Below are 12,400 nucleotides of genomic sequence, written 5' to 3' on the forward strand. Positions count from 1 at the left end.
TATGTTAAGGCTGAGTGTGCGGTAATTTGTTACAGCAACCCCAAGAAATGAAACCAGGGGTGACAGCTTGGCAGGGAGGGGGCAGAGTTCTTTTTGGGAAAATGGAAATTTTCAAAAATGGATTGCGGTGATAGGTACACCAGTCTGGATATATTGAAAGCCATTGTATCACACACTTTAAATGGCAAATTGTACCATAAGTGAATAATATCTCAGTAAAACTTAAAAAAAGGAACCTGGGAGATTTGTCCCTCGTTTGGAAAGGCAGAGGGAGAAGGAGAAGATGGGGTTTTTCCACCCAGCCCTAAGCAGCTCCACACAATTAAGCCATTCCCCCATACAGCGATGCTGGTGTGATGTCCCCTGACCCTTGGTGACACTCTTGGACAGCAATGTGTCTGGTGAAAGAAGCCCCGGTCATTGCTTTCCCTGCTCCCTCTCTCAGGCATATTATCATTCTCTCCTGATGCAGCTTCACTTGCTCTTTTCCTATCCCTGGTTGTCTTGCTGGGCCTGCCTCCTCACCCTGCTTTTTGAGCCATTGTCATCCCCTGTACCCCTCCATAGCCCTCTCCAAACAGTGAACCTCCAGGGGTGGAATCCATTTCCAATCCCTCAGATGTCAGGGGAATTGAAAGCATGGCAAATATTTCCGAGATCTAAATTACACCGACCCCGGAAGGCTGAACTCGCAGTATAATCCAGGTTATGAATTGTAAATCAGACGCCATGCAAAGTACTTGCAAAAATTCAGTAAGCTTTCTTTGCTCCCAGCACAAGAAAGCCAGGCCTGGGAAGGCAGGAGGAGGCAGGCTGGGGTTGCAGGCCAGGGAAGGAACAAGTAGGAAGGAAAGACAGGGGGTGGGCAGACTGATTTTGGCCTTGCTTGGCCAAGACTTCTCAGGGCTGAGATCCATTTACTTTCCTGTTGGCAGAGCCAAGGTATCTCCATGGCCTTTGGATCACACACCCTCCACGATGTAATCCAGACTTGCAGATAAGAATGATGCAGCTACCAGCCTGTTCAATCCAGGGAGGCTATGAGCAACATTGGCCTCTACATCACTGCTTTGGCAGAAGCTGTCAGCCTGCTGTATACGCAGTGTTAGGCCAGATGCTTATGCAAGTCCCTAGGTGGGGACCATTGTAAATATGGATGTAGTGGAAGGAGCCCTGCCTGCTATTATATCTATTGTCATCTCCGTTTTAGTGAGCAGGAAGTCAGAGAATTCACTTGGGACTCAATGATGATCCACAGGAGAGAAATGTATGCTGGGACCGTTCAAAGTTTGTGTACAGGGCTGGAGATGTGGCTCCGTGGTGAGGCACAAGGTGCTGTGTTTGATCCCCAGCCAAAAAATGGGGAAGTTATGTGAAAAGGATTTTGGAGAGCAAGTGAGGCTCCTCTTGGGCTAGAAGTGGGTAGCCTAAGTCCTGTAGGTCTCCAGGACTGTCAATCCCTAGAGAAAAGACTGGAGCGGGGATAGAGGGCGGGTATTCCCTTGTGACCCACCACTAAGTTAAAGGTACACTGAGGCATGGAAGCCCCCACCTGAAGTGGCAGAGGGAAGAGGCCACTTACTGTATGGCCACATCTTGGGCACTCAGCAGGTACACACAAACGCAAGACCTGCTGCTCCAAGGGACCCTCACCTCTTCCTTGGTCTTATTCCTGTATGGAATCCTTGAACACTACTCACTCACCCAGATAGATGGGAAATGAGAAGTTGGTGGAGACCAATTTTCCCTGCTCCAGTTTGGCCTCATGTGTGTCCCATCACATTCTCATGGAGGGCCCCTATGGGTGGCCAGTGGTGCTGCTGAGGCCCCTGCTGGGCACCGCGCTGGTTGCTGGGAAGACACAGCTAAGCGATGAGGCCCCTGCCCAAGCAGGTGTGGTGCAGGGAGATAGACTGAGTCCTTCAAGCCCATCTGCTAGGGGCTCAGAGGTTCCAGGTCTCCCTGGTGTGCACTGTGCCAGTCGCAGAGGGTGGCCAGCTGCTGCCCCCAGTCGCAGCAGGATGTGGGGCTGGGGGAAAGAAGGGCAAGGGGCGGGGGCTGCCAGCCTGGGCTGAGGAGTCCACCATGTTCCCAGACTATTAATAGTCATGATGAGGAGGATGTGCAAAGTCTCCTCTCAAGGTGCTCAGGGCTCTGCCAGGCAATTAAAATACAGCAGCACACACCCTCTAATGAGGACACCATTACAGTAGGGGCAGCTCGAGCTCCTGGCTGGGTCCTGGAGGACCAGCCCCATGAGTGTGGCCTGGTCAGGAAGAGCTCAGTGCATCCTTTGTTCTACAGAAAGGTCTCTCGCTTTCTTTCTCTCTTTCCTTGCATCCCCCTTCCCTGCCTACCCCAGAAGCACCTGGAAAGAGCACTGTGATGGAGTGAGCTTGGGCCCCTTCAAAATCTTTGAGGTGCAGGCAGCTCAGCACTTTGGTTGTTGCCAACCTCTGGAAAGCACAGTGGACAGACTTGGAGATGACTCCTCCTTGAAGGCCACCTCCTGGGGTCCATGTGCTGGTGCAACCCTCCTCTCGGGCGTGGGCTAGCGTGGTGATTTGCTTCTAACCAAGAGGAGGCAGCGTGGTGATGAGATGCCACTTTGTGCCCAGGCCACTGTGCATCACAGTGTCTATCTTGTTAGCAGATTCTAGTGTTTTTTCAGCCAGCAGATTGTGATGAAGCAAGTGGGGTGCCATGTTAGAGAGGCCCAAATGCCCAGAACTGAAACCCTCAGTCTCATACTCACCAAGGAGCCCAATCCTGCGGACAGCCACCTGCACTTGGACGTGGATCTTTCGCCAGCTGAACCGCCAGACGAGACCCCAGCCCTGTGCTGCAGCCTGTGAGAGACCCTGTGACAAGGACCCTGCTGAGTTATACCCATGACTCCTGACCCCCAGACGCGTGAGAGCACATCTGCCTGCTTTCAGCTGCTAAGTGTGGGGATGATTTGTTACCCAGCGGTAGATCACTAGCACAGCACATTATTAAACCTTTTGGTTTGCCATTGCTCATCTGTAAAATGGTTCTACTCAGGGTTGCAGAGAGGATTAACTGTGCAAATGCATGCAGGTACATTATGCAGCCTCCCGTACCCAGGAAGCAAGGAATCACAGCTTCATTATTAATTGATATCATTCTAATAATAATAGCTGCTCTGGGCCACTGTATTGAAGACCTCTGTGCTCTTGCCCTTAATGCGCACACATTAATGCGGCTCACTCGCTCCTTCGTGTCCAGCCCTGCCCAGGCTGTGTTCAGAAGAATACCAACAAGGTCACAGAGAGTGCCTTGGTAATAATGTGCCTTACATCTATAGAGAGTTTTGTAGCTCATACAGCTTGTTCCTGTGGTATTCGCTCAATGGGCAGAGTGGGAACTGGCGCCTTCTGTTTTCTAATTTATTTGGGTCTGTCCCTGAGGAGAGTAAACCCATTTTCCTTTTTGCCTTGGTTCCCATTCTGCCTGGATCATAAGCAAGCACTGAAGCTTAGAGCTAGAAGGACCTTTACTTTTACAAAATAGAGAGGCTGAGGCAGGAGGATTGAAAGTTTGAGTGCAGGCTGGGAAATTTAGCAACTTAGTGAGACCTTACCTCAAAATTAAAAAAAAAAAGAGGGAACTGGGGATGTAGCTCAGCATGAAGGCCCTCAGTTCTGAAAAAAAGATTGAGGTAAAAGTTTCAAAAACACGAAAGTAACCACTTGAACATATACAATCCAGAAGCATTTAGTACCTTCATCACCTCTAGCTGGTTTCAAAGCATTTTCAGTTCCCCAGAGGCAAACTTTGGACTCATTAAGGGGACACTTTATCCTCTTCCCCTCTCCTTGCATCTGACTCCCAAGATCTCTGTACTGTGGACACAGCACATGATAAAATCACACAATATTTTTGAGTCTATCTTCTTCCCCCCACCATACTTGGGAGGAATCCTGATTCCATGCTGTGGACAGGCCACACATTGCCTATGGAAGGGACCTTGGAAGGGTAGGAAACCGAGCTTGGAATAGATGCTGGACCAGGTTGGAGGGGCTGCCCATGGCAGTCAGGCTAGGCCTGGGCACCAGCCCAGCTCAGGTGGGCTGGCTGTCCACCCTGTCTGAGGTCTCCTTGACCTTTTGCCGTTAGAGGGGCCAGTGGCTTGCTCGTAGATGTCTGCTGCTTCGAACCCTGCCCCCTAAAACCTCCCTGCACTCTGTCCCTTAGGTCATTGTCCAGCTGGAGATGCAGGACCTAGGGAGGAACGTGAGGTGGGGGCAGCCGGCCAGGAGCTGGGCCCTATGGGGGAGGAGGATGTGTTCGCATGCTGAGGTTTTGTTTTTAATTTGCTTGGCAGTCCTCAGCCAAGGGTGATGTTGGCCCCAGGGGACATTTAACAATGTCTGGTAAGACTTTTTTCTTTTGGGCTCAGCAGGGATTGAACTTAGGGCCTTGTGCATGCTAAGGAAGCATGGGATCTACCACTGGGCTATGCCCACAGCCCCTGGGGACCTTTTCGATTGGTGGGATGGGGGGCAGTCCTTGTGTCTCACGTGTAGGGACCAGGAATGCTGCTAAGCATTCTATAAGGCAGGGGACATCCTCACAACAAAGGACTGTCTCACTCCAAATGTCACTGGTGCCACGCCGAGGAGCCCTGCCTGAGCGGGTGCATCTGTCTTTAGCTCTGGCTCCTGTGACTCTGTGCTGCCTGCTCACCTGCTCCACTGAGCACTGGAGAACTCTCTTTGGAACACATGTACTGTCTCTGTCCCATCCCCGATCTGGCCTCTGTCCCTGTCTCTTTGCCATCACTGGATTTGGCCACCAGAGTCACTTTAGCATCTCACTGCCACTCCCAGAGCCACCCTCAGCTGCCCCCTTGTGGCACAGCCTTCCTGGACTGTGTATGACTTGGGTTTAGTGGGGCCAGGTTCTAGATCCTTCTGATCTGAAATGTGGCACCCTTGTGTCTTCCTCCAGCCTCTTGGACCTGTCACTTTACAGGCACCCCAAGCTTGCAGCTTCCTCCCATGTTGGGGGCTTCTCCAGCTCCTCACTCTTCCAGCTTCACTTGGGCCCCAAAGGGACAATGTTCATTATGTTTAGTCCCATCCACTCACAGCAGGAAGCTGCCCAAGAAATGTGTCGGTGGAGCTCCTGGCTCTACAACACCAACAACAGCTGATCCAATTTTTCTTAATTAGTACATTTAATTATTAGTAACATTTCACTTAAGTAGAATTAATTACCCTATCAGCAGCTCTAGCCAACTATGTCTTCCCACCATGGGTTCCTATTGATATTCTCCTACTGAGGCCATGTCCCCTCTCCCACTGAGGAAATGGGCCCTTGGCCAAGGCCCCTGGGAATGAAATCCCACATTGTGCACCTGCTGAGGGCTCCAGCCAAAACATCTGATCAAGGCAGAAATGGCAAGTAAGTGGAGCTGAGCCCCAGGATGTGGAGAGGGCCAGCTGCCCAGTGTGATTGGCATCTTTATTCCTCTGGGCTGAGCCCAATCCATGGAGAGTTTCTTTCTGCTTCTGGCCGGGATGCCTCAGAATTGGGGTTCAGCCAGGGGCATTGGTGAGGAGAAAGACAGTGGCGTCCATTCTGCTTTTCTCAGCTACCTGCTTCAAGGTGGCCCGGGGAGGAGAGCTGAGAGGTGAGGGTGCTGGACCTAGCATGTCTGGATTCCCCAGGACTTTCCACCTCTGGATTCAGGCCAGCCTCAGCCTAGGAGCTTCCTTGGGGAACAAGAAAGAGCAGCATCTCAGACACTATGTCAACTTGCTTTTGTGTCCAAGTGTGCAGTGGCAGGAGCTCCAAAGCCAGCCAATCAGGAGAATTAATTGAGCCAGTTCTCAGATATTTCATAGATTCCCAGTCCTAGGAGATTCTCTGGGAGAAAATGGGCAGGGCAGATAAGAGCTGAAGTTTGGGAAATACTACATTGTACATCTGTCTCTTAGAGTCCTGTGAAGAGGCCAGGACTGGATATACTGTTCTCATCTCTTTCCATCACTTAACAATGTTTGACTCGGGGCAGGTCCCTTACTGTTATGGCATGTGTCTAGATGTCCCCCTAAAGCTTTATGAGGCCATAGGTGGGGCTTTTCAGAGGCAGCCGAATCTAGAGTGTGTGATGCTGGCATCAAGAGTGTGTGATTACTAAATTAGTCCACTGATTTGTTTGGCATCTTCTGGGTGTGGATAATGGGGAAGCCCACCCTGGATGTGAGTGCTACCCCTCTAAGGATGTGTAGCCTAGATAGAATATAAGAGACAGAAAGAGGGTTGCTTTCATTACTTGCTGCTTGTTTTCTTTCTTTCTTTCTTTCTTTTTTGGTACCAGGGATCAAACTTGGGACCTTGGGCTTGCAAAGCAGGCAGCAGAACCACTGAGGTAAATCCCCGACCAACTGCTTGCTGTCTTGCTGCCTTCTGCCTGCTATGAATGGTTTCTCCTCTGCAATGCCCCTCTGCCATGCCATACTGTCTTGGAGTCATCTAACTATGGACTGAAACCTCTACCACTGTGAACCAAAATAAACCTTTTCTACTCTGCCTTTTGGTGTCAGGCATTTTGTCTCAGCAATTAAAAAAGTAACTAAGACACTTACTCTCCCTGTGCCTTGGTTTACTCAGCTGTAAAGTGGGATAACAGCAGTACCTGCTCCATAGAGTCACAAGGCTGAAATGAGCTAAGACATGAATAGTGCAGGTTGCCTTGGGTTGCAGCTGACACAGCTGTTACGATTATTGTCAAGATGATAAAGGCTCTGAGATGCTCTAGACCAAAACAACCTGTTTTATTTTACCCCAAAGTGACAATACCTCTTCAGGCCTGCAGAGCTTCTGTTTCTTGGGATACACTTAGGAAATGCTGGTCTAAATCCTCTGGGGTCATGATTTCCCACATGGTGTCTTGGTACTTTCTATGCAAGGGTGTCCCAGGGCTTGGCCACCCAACCCCTTTTCTTGGTCAGTTTTTCCAAAATATGGGTCACAATGGGCTAAGATGACCTCAGGAGGTTTCATGTAACTTTCTCAGGGTTGTTCAACCTCTACTTTGGGCTAGTGTCAGCTCAGTAAACCGTTTTGGGGGTCAGAGGTGACAATTTCCATTCCAGCATCCTGTCAATTCCAAGTGTCAGACTCTAAAAGTCAGTCTTCTATGTCTTCAGGCTAATCTGTGCATTGGGAGATGGATTTTCTCGAATCTCTGCCCAGGCTTGGACCAACAGTCATTGCACAATCCATAGTACCAACTGAGTGAACCAGAGCCAAGAGGATCCCACCCATGTCCAGTCCTGATGGGAACAGAGTCACCATTTATGGGTAAAAGTACGGTGGGGTGGAATTGGTCCTGGATTTGGTGTTAGAAAACCAAGGTTCAAATTCTAACATGCACTCAGTGTGATCACGGAGGAGTTGCTTAACCTTGCCCATTCCATCTGGAAAATGGGCATAACTATATCCTCCTTGGGTCCCACACATGGTAGCATTGAAGTCTAGTTCAGATGGCAGTATGGGAACATGCCTCATCTTGAGGAAAGTGCCAAGATGCAATGTCTTGGCAAAATCCTTTCTTCATCCACATCCCTGCCATTACTCCAATTGGGACAGGTACCATGAGCAGGACTAAAGCCCAAGCAGTCCCAACAATGCCAGGAACAAGCATGAATATGTGCTCTGACAATATTTGATGAATTTATATGCACCTAGGGGAGCAGCCTTAGTACGTGAAAAAAGTGAGAAGATTCTCTGTGACAATCAATATTCCTTCAATTGAACCATCTCTGCAGATCTGACATTGTGATTTTTCTTCTTTGGATGCATTAACTGGATTTCTGCTTGCACACAGTGCACACAGTGGTGGCATTAGTGGGCCAGTAGGGTGGGCCTGTAGCGGGAAGCTGATGGGAACAGGTCCATTTGCACAAGACCTCAGATAAAGAGGAGCCGATATTCCCAGCACCTGACATCTGAGCTGAGTGCTGGAAGACCCTACCTGCCTCTGCTTCTCTCAGCTCAACATAAGCTGAGAAAGAGGCTGCTCTAGCTTTTCAAGCTCTTACCCAAGGTCCACCAGACATTTACCTCTGGATGAGTGGAGGGTACAGATGACTTCTCAAGGATCCTCCCAAGGTCAAGGTGAAGCCCACAGCTCTTGTCATTGCATTGGTTCAATTGCTGACCCTGCCATTTGCTAGTACATAATAGCAGGTCAGTGACCTTTGCAAAGGCCTGTAACATTTCATCCTAGTTTATCCATTTGTAAAATGGAGTTGATAATAATACTAACTTGTACACATTAGTGTTGAGCATTCATTTCGGAGCTTTGCCTGGATCAATACAGCTAATCCCCACCAATCACCCAGCAGGGTAGGTGTCATCATGGTGAGGGACACAGCTATCCATTTGAGGCAAATGAGGATTTGATACTCAATTCTGTCACTTATTAACTTTAGAAGTCAAGATTATTTATTAAAAAAAGGTCCAACTTAATGAGCTTAAGCAAAAAAAAAAAAAAAAAAAAAAAAAGAAAGAGAAAAGGAAATAAAAGGCTGTGAGGCCACTGACTTTTGTAACTGGTAAGGGTGCTGGGGTTGCTTGAGAAATTCAAAGGTGAAAGAATCTTCTAGAGCCTCTGGGGCTCAGAACTGTAGAAGCTAGAACTTCACCATCTGCAATCTTGCTGTTAGTCATCGCCATCATCATTTACCTCTGCTTCTCTTTCCAGGTTACTTGCAAAGTGGGATACCACAGTGCTTCAAGTGAAGACTCTAGAATCTGCCTGTGTTTGCATCTGGCTTTGCTTCTTATTACCAATGTGACTTTGGGCATGTTCCGTAGCTTCCTTGTCTCCTGGATTGAATGGCAACAAACTCTTCTTCACAGGTCAGCTCCAAGGATTAAAAGAATTAATGCATTCGAAGTATGTGAAGTAGTGCCTGACATGTGTGTCTGCTCAGTCATGTCGGGATCTATGTCCCTTCTCTTCCACATACTGACTGTACTGCTGAGACCATTGTTTCTCTCCCTTAGCCCATGAGTCAATTGCCAGGGAAAATTCTGATGCCCACACTTGATATTAACCACTAAGGACACTGAGATCATTTAGACCTTATTTAAGTACTTGCTCTGTGTGTCAGTCTGTCTGTCTATCTTTCTCAGTGCTGGGGTTTGAATCCAGGGATGCACACACGCTAGGCAAGTGCTGTACCACTGAACCACATCCTCAGCCCTTAAAATTTTATTTGAAGCTGGGGCTTCACTAAGTTCTCAGGCTGGCCTTGAACATGAAGCCTTCCCACCTCAGCCTTTTGTGTAGCTAGGATTACAGGTGTGTACCACCACACTCAATTTCTTGCCCCTTCTCTCATTTCTGCTGCTATTGCAGAATACCACAGACTAAGTAATTTATAAAGAAAATAAATTCATTTCTCACAGTTCTGGAGGTGAGGTCCAATATCAAGGCAGTGGCATCTGGCAGGGATTTCTTGTTGTGCTATCACATGGCAGAAGGTATCAGAGGACAAGGGTGAGGGAGTACCTGAAAGAACAAAGCAAAGTGAGGGTCTGGCTTACTTTATAATAACCTGCTTTCATGATAACTGACCCACTTGTCTTAGTTATTTTTCTTGTTGCTAAGATAAAATACCTGACACCCAAAGTTAAAGGAGGAAAGGATTATTTAGCTCACAGCTGTAGAGGTTTCAGTACATAGTCAGCTGACTCCAAGGCAGGGCGGCATAGCAGAGAGGCGTCGCAGAGGAGAAACAGTCCATGGCAAGCAGTAAGGAGACAGAGAAGCAGCAAGTAGCAGCAGCAAGCCTCTTTCCTCTTTTTATATTCTATCCAGGCTGCAAGCCTATTGGTTGATGCCACCCATATCCAGAGTAGGGCTTCCATTATCCACATCCTTAATCCTAGTACCACACCCTTAATCCACATTCACACACCCTAATCCAGCCACCTTTGAAACTCCCCACCTATGACCACATGGGGTTTAGGGGGACATCTAGATATAAGCCATGACACCACTCTGGGTGATAAGGGCATTAATCCATTCATGAGGGTGGAGCCCCCATTACCACTCCTTAATCAACATATGAATCTGGGGATTAAGTTTCTAACACATCCTCACAGGGTGGCCTCAGACCAGCACTCTGTGTGAAAGTTTGGAATAAGCAAAAGAGATCTTTGGAGTTGCCAATGGCAAACAGGGCTGTTTAGAGCATGCCTTTACAGCCCTTCATTCTAGCCATTTAGTGCCTCTGGGCTATTTTATGACTCTGTAAGTTGCACATACCTGATAACAATGTAAAATAACTCTTGTCTATAGACATGCAAATAAATCCTATCCAGTGCCTGCATTGACTCCACTCTTCCCTGAGGAAAAAGGCTTTTTGGGTGTATTTGTAGATTCATTTCTACTTTCCTTTACCCCATACAAATTTATGCTTTCCAGACTTCTTTGGATTGGTTGTTACATTTGGTTGCCTCATTAATAATAAGTCAAATAGGGCTGGGGATTTAGCTCAGTGCTTTCACCGCCTGCTGTGCAAGCGCAAGGACCCGAGTTCAATCCCCGATACCAAAAAAAAAGTCAAAATCTTTAGCATGTGTTAAAGTATGAGGGTCAAGGTCTTTATATATATATATATATATATATATATATATATATATATATATATATATGTATATTTAAAGTTATCCTTCAACACTCTGGAAGATGAGGAAGTTTGCTAAGCAGACCAAAATGTAGTACCACAGTCCAGTCTCCTAGTGGTGTGACCTTGATCCATTTTTCCTGTCAGGGCCTTGGTTTTCTTATCTATAAAATGGGAATAACACCACATACCCAAGAGATCCCACAGGAGTCTCTCAGCAGTGCTTGTGAAGCATCACTCAAGCACCTGGGCCCCGAGATGCTTCCTGGATGGAACTGTGTCTGCTGCAGGATGGTGGTGTTGATTGGGGGTGGTCATTATGGCAGTGGCATTTAGCCCTGGTCATTGGTAGGAGCAGCCAACAGAGGTGTCACAGTTGATCGAGTACAGGGACAAAGACAACAGGCAGGATTCGGTCTCTAAGGCTGGTGTGGCTGGACCAGCACAGAGAGGGGCAGGGTTGCCACGGTCTCCTATATGTACTCCGAGGCCCTCTGCAGATGTCACCAGGCACATCCAGCCCAAAATGCAATTGTCTTGGGGAAAAGCGGCCCATGTGGGCATTTCGGTGTGGTGAGAGTTCGGTGGTGTGGACATGGCCCATTTGTCTGCATCAGGAGGGGTGCAGTCTTGGACCCTCCAGGAAGAGAATCAGATGGATGTGAACATCTGTTCTCCACTCAGCATCCGCTGTGCTGCGGCCCTGAGCTGGTCCCTGGACCATCCATCAGCCAGGCAGCCGCCTGGTTAGCTTCAAGCTGATCCACTGATCAGGTGATGTGGTTTAGATTAGACTGTCTCCCAAAATAGTCCTGAGCCCAGAATCAGGGCATTTAGGAGCCGATTGTTCCAGGGTATTTATCAGAGGATTCATCCACTAATGAGCTCAGTAGCTGAATGTGCTGTCTGGTGGTGGGGCCTGGGTGGAAGAGGTGTGTCACTGGGGCGTGACCCGGAAGTATCTGTCTCCATCCATGGCTCACTCTTCTCTCCCTGCTTCCTTGTCACTATGATGCACGGTAGCTTTCCTCCATGACAAGACCTTTTTACCCTTGAGCCAGCCAGCTATAGAGTTAATGTTCTAAAAACTGTGAGTCAAAATAAACCTCTCCTCCTTTAAGATATGGGTGTAGGGTATTTTGTCTCTGTGATGAGAAAAGTGAATAAGACACAGGGGGATTCTGGAACACACTCAGAATGGATGTGCTCTGCTCACAGGAGGGCCATGGTGTGTACTGGGTACCAATCACAAACATCCGAATGGTGAAACAGCAGCACAGCACTGACACGGACTCCTGCACCTCATACCTTGTCCAGCAACTGTCCCCAGCTCACTCTCCCTGACACAGACCAAGAACAAGCAGCGAGCTGGCAGAGTGTTAATGTGACTTGCTCCATGGCTGTGGAGCCACACACACAGCAGCCCAAGCCAACACTGGGGTCTCTTTAGGGGTAAAACCAGCCTGGGGGCAAAGGATTGAGGTGGCCACAGGGGAAGGCAGAGAGGAAAATGAGCTAATATTCAGCTTTGATATTCAAAATACTACTTCCTGGCAAACTAACAGGAGAGGTGAAAGATTTTCTTAGTTCCTTCAGCTCCCATTTCACAGCCTCGCCTTGGCTTGTCACTCAGCTCTGCAGGGCTTAGGCTGAGGGCCCCTGTCCTGACCTGGGCTTGTGTGGAGATGCTATTTTCTTCCTCTATTCTCAGGCCTAGCCTTGGGAGA

At 48.4% G+C, this 12,400-nt stretch overlaps 1 long non-coding RNA gene across 3 annotated transcripts in view; it reads left to right on the forward strand.

Moving 5' to 3' along the window:
- Positions 1 to 12,400, forward strand: part of LOC106010742 (uncharacterized) — a 178,934-nt gene that overhangs the window by 119,998 nt on the left and 46,536 nt on the right. For all 3 annotated transcript variants that reach the window (XR_015450278.1, XR_002388130.2, XR_015450279.1), the window contains 2 exons: positions 7,182 to 7,335; positions 8,741 to 8,898. This is a non-coding gene — a long non-coding RNA (uncharacterized LOC106010742). The remainder of the gene's footprint in view (positions 1 to 7,181; positions 7,336 to 8,740; positions 8,899 to 12,400) is intronic.

This window comes from Heterocephalus glaber, unplaced genomic scaffold, assembly GCF_053883595.1.
Source record: "Heterocephalus glaber isolate CG9 unplaced genomic scaffold, H.glaber_assembly_v1.0 deba00000937, whole genome shotgun sequence".
NCBI lineage: Eukaryota > Metazoa > Chordata > Mammalia > Rodentia > Bathyergidae > Heterocephalus > Heterocephalus glaber.